The sequence below is a fragment of the Suncus etruscus genome, chromosome 10 (assembly GCF_024139225.1).
Source record: "Suncus etruscus isolate mSunEtr1 chromosome 10, mSunEtr1.pri.cur, whole genome shotgun sequence".
NCBI classification, from domain to species: domain Eukaryota; kingdom Metazoa; phylum Chordata; class Mammalia; order Eulipotyphla; family Soricidae; genus Suncus; species Suncus etruscus.
This window is the reverse complement of record NC_064857.1, coordinates 67,224,791-67,238,235: the sequence shown is the minus strand read 5'-3', so window position 1 is coordinate 67,238,235 and position 13,445 is coordinate 67,224,791. Positions and strand designations below refer to the sequence as shown.

General features: G+C 44.8%; 2 protein-coding genes and 1 non-coding gene across 3 annotated transcripts in view; 2 read left to right on the top strand and 1 right to left on the bottom strand.

The window, feature by feature from the left end:
- Positions 1-13,445, bottom strand: part of KDSR (3-ketodihydrosphingosine reductase) — a 425,889-nt gene that overhangs the window by 2,407 nt on the left and 410,037 nt on the right. The gene's annotated exons all lie outside the window — the stretch shown is intronic.
- Positions 1-13,445, top strand: part of PHLPP1 (PH domain and leucine rich repeat protein phosphatase 1) — a 246,530-nt gene that overhangs the window by 156,732 nt on the left and 76,353 nt on the right. The gene's annotated exons all lie outside the window — the stretch shown is intronic.
- Positions 11,633-11,741, top strand: LOC126021626 (U6 spliceosomal RNA). The gene has a single exon (XR_007500126.1). It is a non-coding gene; the product is annotated as a U6 spliceosomal RNA (small nuclear RNA).

Sequence of the window (13,445 nt, the reverse complement as noted above, 5' to 3'; positions counted from 1 at the left end):
AGTTGCTTCCATTGGATCTTTAAGATGTCTGGAGCTTCGTCCTAACCCTGGGAAGGTGGTTTGCTGAGGCTCACACAGGCCAGCAGTTTCGGAGGGAAAACATTGTTCTTGGAACGGCCTCTATTTGTTTTTCCTTTATTGGCATTGGAACTCTTGGAGTTTTGAAAATATAGACACAAGGCAGAACCGGTCATTGTTGGAACTCCTAGTCATTCCTGCCTGGTGATCCCTCATCTCTCTCTTTTCTCTTAACAGTTCTTGACTTAAATTAACCATATTTTCATCTAGATAACTTCATGATAGGGTTAACATAGCTATTTGCAATGGAGAATTGTTTTTCAATAAGCTGGAGTCTGTGAAAGGGGGAACTTTTTGCTGGCAAGTAATTTCTCTTCCCAACCTCACTTGTCTTCAATACCGTGTCAAAGCAGTGGTAACTCCTTTTCGTTATATTTATTTCCACACATTGTACAGCAAAATGTAAATTTCTCATTTATTCAGTGACATGGACAATAATGAGTGGAAGGATCTAGAATTTTTTTTTTCTGGGTCATACCCGGCAGCGCTCAGGGGTTACTCCTGGCTCTACTCTCAGAAATCGCTCCTGGCAGACTCGGGGGACCTTATGTGATGCCTGGATTCAAAGCATCGTCCTTCTGCGTGCAAGGCAAACACCCTCCTCCATACTATCTCTCTGGCCTCAATCTAGAATATGTAAGGGATGGTAGTTCAGAATATTCATGGATGGTGGTATTGACTGCAGAATTTACAAAGAGCAATGTAGGGAACAAACTCAAGCCATTTGGTAGTGATGGATAGAGAACTTGGAAAGTTTATCTCTGGCATTGTTTTTAGATCATTTCAAATTGCTAATCATTTCCTCTTTTGCTTTTAGTGATAAGCCTAAGTTGTAGCAAGTACTTGAAAACTTGATAACAGTGAAAACACATACAATGAAAACAATTGCATAATTCTACATGTTGGAAGTAGGGCAGATTTATAAGTCAATAAATTTATGATTTATATTTACATAATGCATATCATATATTTATTAATAAATAAATGCCATGATGTTTTTGATAAGGGGTGAGTTATTGCTCCCATTAGTAAGTAAGGGAGACGAATCTGTTTTCCCTTTGTTCCTGTTTGTAGGTAGGGAAAAGCTCGTACAGTTAAAGTTCTGTGAGGGCCACATCTGGCTATACTCAGGGGATCACTCCTGGCAGGGTTTGGGGACCCTGTGGAGGGTGCCAGAGCTGGAGCCTAGACTATTCACATCAAGACAAGAGTCCCTTACCCACTGTACTGCCTGTTCTAGGGTTCTGTTTCCTGGAATAGTGGAATTGTTTTTTTGTTTGCTTGTTGGGGAGGCACACTTGAAGGTGCTCATGGCTTACTCTGGCTCTGAGCTCAGGATCCCTCCTGTTGGGGCTCTGGGTATGTGTTTGTGTGGGAAAACCAACCTGGGTTGGCTGCATCCCCAACAAGCCCCCTCCACCTGCTCTACTGTGGCTGTGGTCTCAGAGGTTTGCTTACTATTTTGTTTTGTTTTGTTATGTTATGTATTTTCACTAAAAGATTACTTACTTTAATTTCAGAAGATGTTGGCATTTCAAATTAATGCCTGTACGTCTATAGAGTTATGAATGTGGCTTTTTCATAGAGCATGTTTTGAAGTACAGATGTAAAAGGACATTATTCTTTATAAAATTAGTCTCCTTTGAATACTAATTTGTTTGTGTTATTTCTATTGTCCACTCACAATTTAAAAATATTTTATACAGTCACTTTAATTTTAAAATGATTTTTGAAATTCAGTCACTGTGAAAATATGGTTACTCCTTCCTACCCTCCCTCTTCCTTCCTTCCTTCCTTCCTTCCTTCCTTCCTTCCTTCCTTCCTTCCTTCCTTCCTTCCTTCCTTCCTTCCTTCCTTCCTTCCTTCCTTCCTTCCTTCCTTCCTTCCTTCCTTCCTTCCTTCCTTCCTCCCTCCCTCCCTCCCTCCCTCCCTCCCTCCCTCCCTCCCTCCCTCCCTTCCTTCTCCCTCCCTTTTCTTCTTCTGTTCCTCTCTTTGCCTCATAATAGTGCCAGTGGGAATGTTTCTGGTCTACTGTTCTTACCTCTACTCCCCAGCAGAGCCCCCCCTCCCACTGCTCTAGCTCCCCCATGCCTCTTTACCCAGTCCTTCCTCACACCCTGCCCCAAGCCCCCTTTTCATAGACTCAGTTCTGTGCACAGGCTCCCAGGTCAGTTCTCATTGGCCATTCATTCCCTTCCTATCAAGCTGCACACATGAGTGAGATTATACTCTGTGTGTGCTTGGTCCTCCCTTTGACTCACTTCGCCGAGCGTCTTATCTTCCAGTTCCATTCCCGTGGCAGCAAGCTATGAGGTTCGATCCTCGAGCATTTTCATACAGACACTGCAGAGCACTAGAGTTGAAGCACTACCTCAACTTTGAAGCATTTGACGTTTCATTTCACTTCTGCCTAGCTTAGTAGAGATATATGTGGGAAAAAGCCGTGCCCTTCTGCTTTCACATTTCTTGCTAAGCTCTCCCTTTTAATTGCCTTCTTTGCTCGGCAAGGTTTTGAATTTCTCTAGGGCCCCCTCCAAGGTCAATGCCAGGTGGGCCATTCAGACTCAGTAAATGAACGAATGTGTGGGTGAATGGTGGCAAACTGCCTTTGTTCCTTCCACTGTGTGTTAAGTATATCTCCGACCTCTTTGCCAACAGGTCCTTGTAGCTAGCATAGAGGAAGTGAAACTGAAAATTGAGCATTATTCTTTCTCTTTGGTTGAAGGTAAGATGAGAAGAGAGTGAGATAATGCAGAAAGCCTTTAAAAAGAAAGGATCGGGAGCTAGAAAAGAAGAGATGAGGTTTCAAGTAGGCAAAGTGACAATGGACTTCCTCAAAAAGAATCTTGAGCCTCTTTCACCATTCTCTTGCATGTTTTGTTGACCTTTGGCATGGAATGTTCCTACTTTTCCTTTTCATTGCCCACCAAACTCAGGCATAGCCGATTGAAGTGCTTACCTTTCTCCACCCAGCCCTTACCTCAAGACCAAGTTCAGTAATTCGTTTTCCCAGACTTTTGGTTATTTCCCTATTCCGTCTGAGTTTTTTCCTTCTCCTGGTTTAGTCTTTTTTTTGGGGGGGGGGGGGATTTGTCACACTCAGCGGTGCTCAGGGGTTATTCCTGGCTTTGCACTGAGAAATCATTTGCTCCTGTGGATGGGTTGCTGGGAATTGAACCAAGGTCAACTATGTACAAAGACGAATATCTATCTGTGGCTCCAGCCCCTTGAATTATTAGTTTTCAAGTAATAATTAAAGTTTCTAATATTGGGCTGGAGTGATAGCACAGTGGAAGGGCGTTTAGCCTTCCTTGCACGCTGATGACCTAGGACGGACCTGGGTTTAATCCCTCGCATCCCATATGGTCCCTAAAGCATGTCAGGAGTGAATTCTGAGCACAGAGCCACCAGTACTCTGTGCAACCCTGATAGCTACTTGGTGTGCCCAAACAACCAAAAAAATAAGTAAAAACAATGAATGTTTCTAAAATAAATGTTTCTAAAACTGTCTTTGATATATGGTCTATGAGAATTGAAGTTGTATTTATCTTTTCTGTTCCCTTAGCATATATAGATTTATATAATATATAAATTCATATATATGCAAACATAAAATCTACAATCTGTGGGATTGATCTCCCCACCTTGTATAAGTGTATGACACAGAATTGATTTTTCCCAGCAGAAGTAGTTGATAATGAATGTTTCAGTGGAGAATTTACAAAATTCTTGGACCACTAGGACCATTTTGTTTATTAAATGCTCAAGGTGGAGCCCCAAGAGATCATACAGTGTCTTAGTAGAGTGGGAAAGCACTTGCCTTGTCTGCATCTGACCTAGGTTCAGGGTTTAATTCCTCAGTATCCCATATGGTCTTCCAAGCACCATGAGTAGGAATTTCTGAATGCAGAGTCAGCATTAACTACTGAGCATTGGCAAGTGCATCCCCCCAAAAAAAACTGAAATCAAATATTCAAGATGATTTTGAAGGGGATATTAGTAATTTCCAATGGTGTGGGTCCTTGGTGGTCTAATGTTTAGGCAGTGCAAATGTCTTCAGGGCTAATCTCTGAAGTTAGTATCATGTGACCTAAAGTAAAGGGGAGATTACTTTTGGGGCAAAGGAGAGAGTAAAGCAAAAGCTGGGAAGAAAGAAATGATTTTTAACTCTGATTAGATGGCAGTGTGGTTTTCAGGGAGTGTTTTCAATGGAGGCACCGTGGGAGCAAAGGAATAGAGTCGGGCATGCATGGCTGTGGGTGTAACAGAATGAAAGTTATGCAGAAATAAGCTCTGAGAGACACCTAATTATGCCTGGTATTTATCAAGTACCTTTCTTCTTAGAAAGCGGAATCTTCGACATGTTTAATCTCCCTAGAGTAGAAACAAAATGACCTTATTTTCCCCTGTGGGCCTTTAGCTGATCGGACATTCCAGAGCTGCACAGTGGCTCATGTTATAATTACTTCGCCCTCCTCAGAGTTCCCATTTCCAGGGTTTTAGTGGAGCCTTTAATTTTTTTTTTCTCCTAATAATTCCTGAAAACCTGCTTTTGCCAAGAGCTGTGAGCATTCCTTTACAAAGTGGCTTGCTAAAGTCTCATTGCAGCTTATCTTCCAGGCCTGACCAGCAGAACTTTAAAGACATTCAACTTCCTTGAAGCTACCGTGTTCTGTAGGGAGAGGAAAAAAAAAGTAAAGACAGGCCAGCAAGTGTTGCTAACGAAGACAGGGCTCAGGCATCGTGCTCCAAATACTTGGCCCAAGTACAGTTCCACGATGGAGATAACCTGGGAAAGGCATTTTCACGGCTGGGTTCAGTGAGGCCGGCCACATGGGAAAGGAATTTCCCAGAGTTTCTGGAATGTATTTCTTCCAGGCCACAGCTACAGCCCCCGGAAGTTCCCTACACTGCTTAGCTTGGCCGATGGAATTTTGATCCTCTTGGGGAAGTTTTCCATCACCCAGGCTTCCCATATTCCTTTCCTGAGTGGAAGATGAAAGGCAAATCTTTGGGGCACTCTGGAATCTGTAGCCCCTTGTCCTTTCCTTGGTCTTCTTCATCAGTCCTGATCAGAATAGCCCATTTCACTTACTCTTAGAAAAAAAGCAAACTCAGAAAGAAACAAAAGTGGATTCATCCTCCAGCCTGTATTTCATTATGGTTGCCCTGCTGACATTGTGGGATCCTTTATGATGTTCTTTTTTTATAAAAAAAAAAAAAAATCCCCCTTTCCTTGCTGAAATCAAAAGGGAAACCAGCTCTTCGGAAGCTTTGGCTGGAATTCAGCAGGGCTTCTTGTACTCCAGCCAACCCCATTCTTCTGTCTGTTCCCGTGGAAATCCTAGCTGTACTTTCTGTAAAAGTACAGCTGTATGAGTTCTGTGTTAAGCATAATATTTGTAGGTATGGGCTCTGCTGAATGTTAACAAGTTTTAAGATGCCAAGGGACAGTGGTCAGCACAGCCAAGAGGACCAGCAGTTTGTCTTGTGGTGGCATCTTGAGAGATTGGGATTTGGGAAGGGGAAATTTGCTGAGTTTTTCCCTCTCTTTGCACGGGCACTGATGGAGACCCATTTGCCTGTCAGTCTGCCACTAGTCCTCTCTCTTTCAGACAGAAAGGGCTGACTCTGGTCTGCCTCCTGACAACATTCATTCCTCACTTTGGAAGGCTAAAGCCTCCCAATGGTTTCTGATCCATCCTCCTCCAATTCCTGTGATTTTTTTTTTGTTTGTTTGTTTGCTGGTTGGTTTTTGGTGACACTCAGAAGTTACTCCTGGCTATGTGCTCAGAAATCGCCCCTGCCATGGGGGACCATATGGGGCACCAGGGGATTGAATCACGGTCTGTCCTAGGTTAGTGCATACAAGGCAAATGCCCTACCGCTTGCACCACCACTCAGGCCCCAGTGCCTGTGATTTTTATGTTGTGGGTTGGGAGAGGAGTGTTCAGTTATGCCCAGCTGTGCTCTGGGCTTTTCTACTGTCTCTGTGCTCAGGCCTTGCTGCTGGCAGTACTTAAGGGGGCTCTAGGCAGTGCTGGGCATCCAAGCAAGGTGGCCTGCCTGCACCCGGGTGTTCTCTCTCGGGGCCTGTGCCTGTCAGTTCCCTGCAGGAACTGAACTGTGAACGGAAGGAGCTGCACATCTGTTGTCATTATCCCTGGAGAGTTGGGGTCATGGGGCTTGTCTGATGGTGGTGGGGGCTGTCTAAGGAGGGCACATCTTGGCTGGGTCTTTGGGACTCAGAAGTCACAAGAGCATCTCAGGGTGATTTCCAAGTAGTTGTTCTTTGCTTCTGTTTTAAAATTTGTGTCTGAATGTGCACGGTTGGCCCTGTCCTGCGTGATGTGTGTGTGCGCATGTATATAGGAGAAGTTGGCTGCCCTGGGCCCCTATTCATAAGGGTTCACAGCTGAGTTATGGTCTCCTTCCCCAGAACTTAAGGCTCTGTGAATGTTCTCCAAGGACGCTTATAGCTGTGGGGTTCTTCCGGCCTTACTAAAGGCTCTTACTGGTTAGCTTTGCCCAAGCACACCCTCAGGGCTTTGCCCTCCACGTGTGTGTGTGTGTGTGTGTGTGTGTGTGTGTGTGTGTGCGCGCGCGCGCGCGTGTGTGTGCGTGTGCGTGCCTGAAATTGCTGACTCATGACAGCACCATCAGAGCCACCTGGCTTGACTAGAAAACAGCGCTACCCCTGGTTCTCATCCCAGCCCAGGAGAATCAAAATCCCTGAGGAGCAGCCTGGGAACCTGCATTTTGACAGTCCACACCGATGTTTGGGAAACCGTGTTCCCTTTCCCATTTGCCTTTGATCTTTTGTTTATGTCTCCTTAGATAAAAGTGAGTTTTCTGCAGGCACTCATGAATTTCTTTTTTTTTTTTTTTCCCTCCCTAGTAAAGTTTTCATCTTCTGCTTTATATTATAGCAGCTTGGCTTTAAAACTGTCTCAAGTTCCCAAGGGGGGAAAACCAGGCCCAATTCACATTTTTATGCTTCTTCACACACCTTTTTTTTTTTGTAAATGCCAAGAATTCAGAAAGTATTCAGTGCCATAATGATTGAGTCCGAGAATCAGACTTTCATTATACTTAGTAAACATTTGAGTATTGATTTTCTTTTTTTTATAAGCACCCAGATAGGCCTCATTTATTTGTAACGTGAGCTTCTCTCTCTCTCTCTCTCTTTTTTTTTTTTCTGTCTGAACACATTTTCAGGACATAATTATTCTCTCTGGCTTGAGTTTATGCTCACTTTCTCCCTTGGTAATCTGATACCCTAGATAGAAGACATATCTGTTTTTCATTTTTATCTATCCTGGTATGATTCAACTGGGATTTTATCCAAGAGTAGTGTATGGATCCTTTCTCCCTTTGAGAAGTGTGGAAATAGTGGTCTGCTTTCTACCTTTTACAGATATCATCCTTTGTACATTTTTGTCATTATCCCAGCACGTGACCGGTGTTAAATACCTCGAGTACTATTATAAGTTAGAATGGCTCACTCTAGGCAGATCTGTTGGTGAGAGAATGAAAAAAATAATTTGTGATTAAATTGGATGGTAAATCATTTCACACACGCTATATTTATCTGTAACATCATATGCTTTTTTTTTTTTTTGTCCTTTGGATAGATCAATAGAGTGCAAGTTTGTAAAAAAGAGACAGAAAATAACCAATGTTACTCATCATTTGGGAGGGGATTATAGTCAGTGCACAAGTAGTGGAGACCTCGTGACTTGCAGCCGTTTTATCTGGAATAGACTTACTGGATATTACGGGGTCAGCCACTGCCCTCTGCCTGCCCTCCTGTGGTCAGGGGCTCTGTGTAGGTGCCCGTTGCCATTGGGTTCACTTCAGCATCTGGTACAGAGTCAGTAACCAATGAAGAGCCTACTATTGGAATTATTTCAAAAGAGAGAGAGAGAAAAATGAGAAATCCTCTTCAGGGAATTTTTTTTCTAATTTGCCTTTGCTGCAATGTGTCCGTTATAATTATTGCCCGCACTCTGCTATCGCTGGTGCCTCGATCATTATCAAGGAAAAGTAGCGTCTGTGTGGTACTTCTGCTGTGCTAATTCGGCTGTGGAACATCTGCAAGAGTCCTAGGGACAATTTTGCTTCAGAGACCTCTCGTGGCTGCACATTTTTATTCTTCCCCAATTCAAATACATGGGAGCTTGCTTTGGTGCCCTGTGATATTAGAAAGCTGCTAACCGTTAGATGTGTCGTGTTTGTGCGGAGCTAGGCCTTGGGCTGTCTTTTAAGATTAAGGTGGGCCAAATTCCATTTGTTCTGGCTACCATATTGATAGACCACTTGGGTTCCTCATTAGCAAGAGGAACATACACCTGCACCTCCCTGAAGGTCCTGTAGCCACTCAGGGAACAAGGCTGAGGGGACCTGCTCCAGTCTCACAACACTTCTGTGAGGTAGATTCATGAACACACACGAGTTTATGTAGATTTGTTTCAGAAGTCAGGACTGGAGGCACCAAGACATGGAGGTGTTGCTCCTGAGTTTATTTCCAGGCCAGGAGCACAGTTGGTTTCAGAGAGCTGAGCTGAGGAGAGTGAGTCAGGCCTTGAGATCATCTACCTCCCTAGAAGCCTGTACCACTAATGATTCAGTAGTCCTCAGGCATCTGCTGACACCCATCTGCATGCCATTTCTCCTCTGTTCTGAAGGGGAAGATGCTCTGACCTCAGTCCTCAGTTACTCTGCTCCCTTATGGTTGAGTTTAGCACCCAGAGTGTCCTGTGTCACTCCCGAAATGGGATTAAATTATTAAAATTAAGGGCCAAAGCCATAGCACATGGGTTGGGTGCTTGCCTGTACTTGGCCATCCCAGATTCAATCTCTGGCATCCTATATGGTCTCCTGTGCCCACCAGGAGTGATTCTTGAGCACAGAGTCAGGAGTAACCCTTGAGTACCACCTGGTGTGGCCCCCAAACAAAAAACAACAACAAAATGTGACTGTAGGACTCCAAGTCAAGTCCTAAGGGAATCAGAATGTGAGGAGTACCTTGGAGAGACATCAAGGACATATCTGTTGACGGCTCTGTTGAATTTATGGAGCCGCTCAATACTTTTTCAGAGCAAGTATATTCACTACAGTTTTTTGCCCCCAAAATAGAACTTTGATGCCCTTCCCAAGATTTACCCTTCTAAAAGACTTGAGAAAGGTTAACTCTGTCAGTTGAATAATTTTCTGAAGGCATTTTGCCAGCATAAGGAAGGCTTTTTTTTTTTTTTTTTTTTACACAAGGAAAACTCTTAGGAAGAACAAATATACAAGCCCGGGACTTGCTAGAAAAAGGGAAAAAAGCAAAGGGGGGCCGAGTGATAGCATAGCAGGGAGGGTGTTTGCGTGCATGCGGCCCACTTGAGTTCGATCCCCAGCATCCCATATTGTCCCCCAAGCCTGCCAGGAACGATTTCTAAGCGCAGGGCCAGGAGTAACCGCTGAGCACCACCAGGTGTGGCCTAAACACACATACACACACAAAAATTAAAATTGAAAATAAAAAGTAACTAAATGTAACTTTCTTTTTAAGTAGTATTGTTTTCTTTTTGTTTGTTTTGGGATCTTTTGGATTTTGGGGGCCACACCTGGCTGTGCTCAGGGGTTACTTCTTTCCTTCCTTCCTTCCTTCCTTCCTTCCTTCCTTCCTTCCTTCCTTCCTTCCTTCCTTCCTTCCTTCCTTCCTTCCTTCCTTCCTTCCTTCCTTCCTTCCCTTCCTCCCCTTCCTTCCCTTCCTCCCTTCCCTCCCTTCCTTCCCTTCCTTCCCTCCCTCCTTCCCTCCCTCCCTCCCTCCCTCCCTCTCTCCCTCCCTTCCTTCCTTTCTTCCTTCCTTCCTTCCCTCCCTCCTTCCCTCCCTCCCTCCCTTCCTCCCTCCCTCCCTCCCTTTCTTCCATCCATCCTTCCTTCCTTCCTTCCTTCCTTCCTTCCTTCCTTCCTTCCTTCCTTCCTTCCTTCCTTCCTTCCTTCCTTCCTTCCTTCCTTCCTTCCCCTTCCTCCTTCCCTCCCTCCCTTTCCCTCCCTCCCTCCTTCCTTCCTCATACCCAGTACCGCTCAGGGGTGCTAAGCATAGTGGCTCTGTGCTTAGAAATTGCTCCTGGCAGGCTCGGGGGATCATGTGGGATGCCAGGGATCAAACCTGGATCTGTCCTGGATAGGCCGCGTGCAAGGCAAACACCATACTGCTATGCTATAGCTCTGGATATACTGCTATACTATAGCTCCGGCCCCAAGATATTTTTGGCAGGCCACATTCGGCGGCACTCAGGGCCCTGCGCTCAGAAATCACTTCTGGCAGGCTTGGCAAACCATATGGGATGCTGGAATTGAACTGGAGTTTGTCCTTGGTTGTCCATGTGCAAGGCAGACGCCCTTCTGCTGTACTATTGATCCAGCACCCCCACAAGATTTTTTTTTGGTTTTTGGTTTTTGGGCCACACCCAGTGACACTCAGGGGTTACTCCTGGTTATGCGCACAGAAATCGCTTTTGGCTTTGGGGGACCATCGGGGACGCCGGGGGATTGAACTGCTTTCTGTTTTAGGTCAGCGCGTGCAAGACAAATGCCCTACCACTTGTACCACTGCTCCAGCACTCCTCCTTTTTTTTTTTAACAAGATTTCTTTTTTATTTATTTATTTAATTTTATTATTATTATTATTATTTTGATTTTTGGGTCACACCCGGCAGTGCTCAGGGGTTACTCCTGGCTCTATGCTCAGAAATCGCTCCTGGCAGGCCTGGGGGACCATATGGGATGCTGGGATTCGAACGACTGTCCTTCTGCATGCAAGGCAAACACCTTACCTCCATGCTATCTCTCCAGCCCCAAGATTTCTTCTTTTTTTTTTTTTTTTTTTTTGGTTTTTGGGCCACACCCGTTTGACGCTCAGGGGTTACTCCTGGCTATGCACTCAGAAATCGCCCCTGGCTTGGGGGGACCATATGGGACGCTAGGGGATCGAACCGAGGTCCGTCCTTCGCTAGCGCTTGCTTACCTCTAGTGCCACCTTCCCGGCCCCCCAAGATTTCTTTTTTTTTTTTTTTTTTTTTGGTCTTTGGGCCACACCCCGGCAGTGCTCAGGGGTTACTCCTGGCTGTCTGCTCAGAAATAGCTCCTGGCAGGCACGGGGGACCATATGGGACACCGGGTTTCAAACCAACCACCTTTGGTCCTGGATTGGCTGCTTGCAAGGCAAACGCCGCTGTGCTATCTCTCCGGGCCCCCAAGATTTCTTTTTTAAAGTTTTTCTTTCCCTACTACTTTAAGATATAAATGGATATTATTTAAATTGAATGAATATGAAAATAGCTTTGTAATGAATGGCATTGGCTTAAGAAAATACTTGAAAAATAGTCCTCATTTTCATATAAAGTAAATAATCTAAATATTAAAGATAAAACATCTAAATGATAGTAGGAAATTAGAGAGAATGATTGTACCACTCTAGAGCAGAGTTGGACTCTGTAAAGGACAAATGTTTCTGAATTTGTTGACCAGGAAACCAAAGGGTGGTAAATGATAGCAGAGAGTGCTCACTTCGGCAGCACATATACTAAAATTGGAACGATGCAGAGAAGATTAGCATAGCCCCTGTGTGCAAGGATGACACGCAAATTCGTGAAGCGTTCCATATTTAAAAAAATAATGATAGCAGAGAGAACAGTGTTTGCTGGAGGCTTAGTAAGGCCATCCGGGAAAGACATATTCTAATATATTTCAGTCGTGTGCCTACGTTGCCTGCGGTTGGGAGCATTTATATGTGCAAAAATAGTCAGAAGCAGGATAGTCCACATGTCGGGACCAGCCAATGCAAATAAGTTCTCAGCCGGTCATTTCAGTTCTTGGAGGCGAGTGGACTGGTCAGTTTCCAATTCTAGGTGCTCAGTCAGTTTTATTTCAGTTTTATCACTTTTATTTATTATATTTTATTTTATTATTTCAGCTTTTCTCGTTTTAACATAAGAAAAAATAACAACAACAACCTGATCGGGCTTGTTCCTGAGTAATATTTAGGGGATCCTTTTACCCCCAGCCCCCGCTCCCACCACACTCACTCAGCAGATGGTACAGAGAGGTCTCCAGAGCTGGATTCAAACTCTGGGCCTGGTGCCTTTGCCTCTCTCTGGCCCTAATTAGGAAAATATGTTAGTTGTACAAGAAATTCAGCTGAGGTGAGAGAAATTTGATGGATATCAAAGACTTAGTTTTTTTTTAGTATTTATTTATTTATTTATTTATATTCGGTATTTTTGGATCACACATGGCCATGCTCAGGGGCTACTTCCTGGCTCTGTGCTCAGAAATCCTTTCTGGCAGGTTCGGGGGACACTAAGGGATGCCAAGGATCGAACCTAGATGAGCTGTGTACAAGGCAAATGCCTTAACCGCTGTACTATCTATCACTCCAGCCCAACTTCTTTTTATTTTACTTATTTTTGTTTCATTTAAGGGCCATGGCCGGCAATACTCAGGGGTTACTTCTGGCTCTCCGCTAGCACTGATTCTGGCAGTGGTCAGGGGACCATATGGGATACCAGGGATCAAACCCAGGTCAGTCACATTCATGTACAAGGCACAAAAATGCCATCCCCAATGTACTCTGGCTTCAGCCTAATGACTTCCCTGCAAAACTTGGTCTAACGTACCTGCTGGGATGGAGCATCTGTCTTGTCAGCAGACTCCATCTGTCCATCCATTTGTCTGTCTATTTGGGCAGTAGTAGCCAGTGCAGAGGTCGTTCACGGATGCTGGCCCCCTGGCCTGCTTCCTATGAGTAGAGTCATACCCAAAGCCATCGGTGCCTGCATAGCAGAACCGAGTTTTCTGCTGCTGCCAGAAGCTGTGTCCATCTTGCAGACTCCAATCTGCCTTGATGTGTGACCTGGCCTGGGAATCTGGCACCTCAACCTCCAATCCCTGCTGGAGTCACCCAGGCTTCGTGTCAGCGAGTCCCACAGAGCCAAGAAGGGAAAACAGCACTCCAGTCGAAATGGGGGCGAAGACTGTGACTGTACTTTAGAGGAGGGGTTGTGTCTGCACCCCTCTGTGGAGAAGAGATGAGCTCAGATGGCCCAATGCCTCGGTCTTGTAGCAGCGGGAAGATTAGCAGTCAAGGCTAATGGAAAGTGGCTGTTGCCCCATTCCACTTTGTCCACTCTCTGTAGTTGGTGGACAACATGCATTTCTATAACTTGTTGATAGTTTTAGTTTCGTTTTGTTAGGGAGCCACACCTGGAAATGTTCAGGTTGACTCCTGGCTCAGGGATCACTCCTGGTGGTGTTCAGGGACTAATTGGGATGCTGGGGATCAAACTCAACTTGGCTATATGCAGACAAGTGCT